The sequence below is a fragment of the Cryptomeria japonica genome, chromosome 6, assembly GCF_030272615.1.
Source record: "Cryptomeria japonica chromosome 6, Sugi_1.0, whole genome shotgun sequence".
NCBI classification, from domain to species: Eukaryota; Viridiplantae; Streptophyta; class Pinopsida; order Cupressales; family Cupressaceae; genus Cryptomeria; species Cryptomeria japonica.
Genome location: NC_081410.1, coordinates 513,392,776 through 513,397,285, shown reverse-complemented (window position 1 = coordinate 513,397,285; position 4,510 = coordinate 513,392,776).

The window sequence follows — 4,510 nt, the reverse complement described above, 5'->3', positions numbered from 1 at the left end:
TTCAAGAATACAATGGAGGTTTAGTAAGATTTGGAGATGACAAAGACTGTTCAATCAAAGGTAAGGGTTCAATATCTCTTGATGGCAAGGATAACACTGACAATGTCTACTATGTTGAAGGATTAAAGCATAATCTTTTATGTGTTGGTCAATTAGTTGAGAAAGGATTTCGGTTACAATTTAAAAATGCAAAATGCAAAATCATGAATAGTGGCATAAGAGACTATGTCATGTAAACTTTGATTGCATGGTAAAGATTAGTACTTCTAAGGTAGTTAGAGATCTACCTAAAATTGTGAAACCTCATAATACAATTTGTAAGGAATGTCAATTTGGAAAACAAGTTAGAGCTAGTTTCAAAAGTATTCCAAAAAAATCCAATAATGTTCTTGATTTGATTCACACTGACTTATGTGGTCCAGCTAGAACTAAAATCTTACAAGGTGATAGATATTTCATGCTAATTATTGATGATTATTCTAGAATGTTTTGGGTTACTTTTCTCAGAGAAAAATTAGAAGCACTTGGAAAGTTCAAACTGTTCAAAGCAATGGTTGAGAATGAAACCGGTAAGAAAATCAAATGTCTAAAATCAAATCAAGGAGGAGAATTCACATCTAAGGATTTTAATACATTCTATGAAGTGAATGGAATTAGAAGACAATTATCAGCACCTCGGACGCCACAACAAAATGGAGTTGTTGAAAGGAAAAATAGAACTATCTTGGATGCAGCAAGATGTATGTTATCTGAAGCAAATCTACCACGTGTATTGGAGAGAAGCAGTTAGCATTGTTGTCTATACATTCAACAAAGTTCACATCAAAGGTGAAACCGGTAAGACCCCTCATGAACTATGGTTTGGTAATACTCCTACTCTTAAGCATTTTAGAATTTTTGGAAGTAAATGTTATATTAGAAAAGATGAGTATATTGGAATATTTGATCCTAGAAGTGATGAAGGAATATTTCTTGGTTATTCATCTAAGAGCAAGGCATATAGATGTTTTAATAAGAGATTGCAGAAAATTGTTGAGAGTACAAATGTAAAGATTGATGAACAATTCAGAGGAACTTCAAGGTATATAGACTCTAAACCAGCAACAGAAATTGTGACAAATGAACCTACACCAAATCCATCGGTACAGAATGAAGATCCAGTTACCCTGGTATCATCAGAGGATTCCATAATAATTGAAGAACAACAACAAACTAAGACACCCCGGTATGTAAGATTGAATCATTCTAAAGATCAGATAATTGGAAACAAATTTAAAGGAGTTATGACAAGAGGAAGATTGGGAAATGAAGAGGTATGTCTTATTTCTCAAATTGAACCATCATCTATAAATGAGGCATGTGAAGATAAATTTTGGATTAAAGCTATGGAAGAAGAATTAGGACAAATTGAGAAAAATATTACTTGGACATTAGTTCCCCAGCCTAAAGATGTACAAATTGAGAAATAAAGCAAGACTAATGTGTAAGGGATATTCTCAGAAAGAAGGAGTTGATTACAATGAAACCTTTGCACCAGTAGCCAAAATTGAGGCAGTCATATTATTCTTGGCTTTTGCAGCTCACAAGGACTACATAGTTTATCAAATGGATATTAAATGTGCATTTTTGAATGGAGATCTTGAAGAGGAAGTATACATTGAACAACCTGATGGATTTTATTTGACAGATGACAATGATATGGTTTGCAGGTTAAGATAAGCTCTGTATGGATTAAAACAAGCCCCAAGAGCTTGGTATGCAAGGTTGGATAAGTATCTTTTAAAGATTGGTTTTACTAAAGGAAATGCAGATAGCAATTTATATTACAAAATAACTAATGATGGCATCTTGATTATTGAAGTATTTGTTGATGATATAATCTTTGGAGGAGAAGATGGATTATGTAAGGACTTTTCTATTAAAATGTAGCAAGAATTTGAAATGTCTATGATCGAAGAAATGAAATTCTTTCGAGGATTGCAGATTTCATAGACTGATAAAGGTATATTTTTGAGTCAATCCAAGTACTTGAAAGAATTACTAAAGAAATTTGGAATGGAGAACTCTAAACCGGTAAGCACACCTATGACTACAAATGACAAATTATCTCAAAGGGATGAATCTACACCTGTTAATCCAGCTAGATACAAATCTATGATAGGAGGTTTACAGTATTTAACACAAACCAGGGCTGATATTATGAATGCAATATGTATTGTTTCTAGATTTCAAAGTAATCCTAGGGAAAATCATGAATCAGCAGTAAAAAGGATTTTTCGGTACTTACAAGGCACAACAAATCTTGGATTATGGTATCCTAGAGATGAAAATTTTGACCTATGTGCATACACAGATGCAAATTGGGCAGGAGATGTGGATGATAGAAAAAGCACCACTAGAGGAGCATTCTTTCTTCGAAAAAGATTAGTTTCTTGGTTGAGTAAGAAATAGAGTTGTACATCTTTATCAACAACGGAATCAGAATATGTTGCAACAGCAACTAACTGTACACAGGTACTATGGCTTAAGCAAATGTTGAAAGACATAAAGGTAAAATGCAAGGAACCCATTACTATATATTGTTATAACACTACAGCAATTGATATATCTAAGAATCCGGTATTACATTCTAAAACAAAACATGTTTCTATCAAACTAAATTTTCTAAGGGAAAAAGTTGAAGAAAAAGAGATAAAACTAGTTTATGTGAATACTAAAGAACAACTTGTAGATATTTTCACAAAACCTTTGCCTAAGGAGACCTTTGAATATCTCAAAGATTAGCTTGGAGTCATACCACCACCAATAGAGACTTAGACAGTTGATGATTGTCATCAACTGGTAGAATAGAAAGACAAATCTTTTACTCCGGTCTTTGATGAGGAAGCTACTTCTCAGAGGGAGTAGTTGGTATTTTGTATGAACTTGATTTTTGTAACTTTGGTATTTGATGTCAAAGGGGGAGAGATATCTATCGAAAAACACACATTATCTTTTGAGGAGAGATTGGTATTAAAGATTAATCTTTGGATAAACACATGTTGTTGCCAAGGGGAGAAATTGTTGTTTAAAGGAGATTGTTGGTTTTTCGTATTTGGCATTTCTGTTTTGGCACTTTGATGGTTTTTCCATCTTGTGTTGCCATCAATGACAAAGGGGGAGATTGTTGGTATTTTGTTATGGTTCTGTCATTGATGTCAACACCTACTAAAACACTAGCACTTTGGAGATCCAACAACATTCACCAGCAAGCAAGTAACTATTGCACAGTTACTGGTATATGGTTCACCCGTAGGATATAATGTTCACCGGTACCTGGAATGATATGGAAGACACTTGATAATGTTGAAGACATCGTATGGACACTTTGTTTTGAAGAATTGATCATTGATATATTCATATTTGCATATTTGCTTTTATCAACAAATAGGTCCAGGGTTATCTAGGGTTACACCGACAGGTTTATCTTTTCCAGATCAGCATGGCACACTATGGAGATGATTTATTATTGTTGTAAATGCATTAAGACAACATGTTTAATTGGTTATTGCATCGGATATTATATTGTATGTAAAAAAATTTTATTGTAATATCTTGTAGAGCCGACCTACTAAAATTGGTCTTAGGTTATGCTATAAATGTAAGATCTTATTTGTAAGATCGAATGTGGAATGCAAAAAAGAATTGTGTGAAGGTATATGCGAGATTAAGCAGAAATATACATGAAGACATCATTTGAAGGTGAATTTAGGTTTTTGTAGAAGCATATCAGCATTACACTGGTACTGAATCCAGCATATGAAGATGCTATTTTGTGTAGTACATTCTTATTGGATTTAACCATCCAACTGTAATTAGTGGGACTCCCATTTTGTGATTGATTAGTGAGCTCTAGGCTGTTGGCCTTTTTGCATGTGCAGACCCCATTTATGTACACTTACTATCTGCAGTAGTATCATCTGATTGTGGTTAAGGTTTCCCACCGTGGTTTTTCCCCTTACAAGGTTTCCATGTACAAAATATTGGTGTTATGTGTTGTGGATGACTCTATGTTTATGTTTCATGCATTAATCTCTACCGGTATAGCAATTTACTGTTAACACTGTCTATCGGCACACTTAACTGGTTTACCGGTATTAAGCATTAAGTTGGTTAATTATTTTTGGGTTTAAATTCATTAGACAATTGATTCACCCCCCCCCCCTTTATGTTAATCATTGATGATTATTCTAGAATGTGTTGGGTTACTTTTCTAAGGGAGAAATCAAAATCTTTTGGGAAATTCAAATTATTCAAGGCACTTGTAGAGAATGAAACCGACAAGAAAATCAAATGTCTAAAATTAGATCAAGGAGGTGAATTTACATCTAAGGAGTTTAATACATTTTATGAAGTGAATGGAATTAGAAGACAACCATCAGCACCCCAAACACCTCAGCAAAATGGAGTTGTGGAAAGGAAGAACAAAACTATTCTAGATGTAGCTAGAAGCATGATATTAGAAACAAAT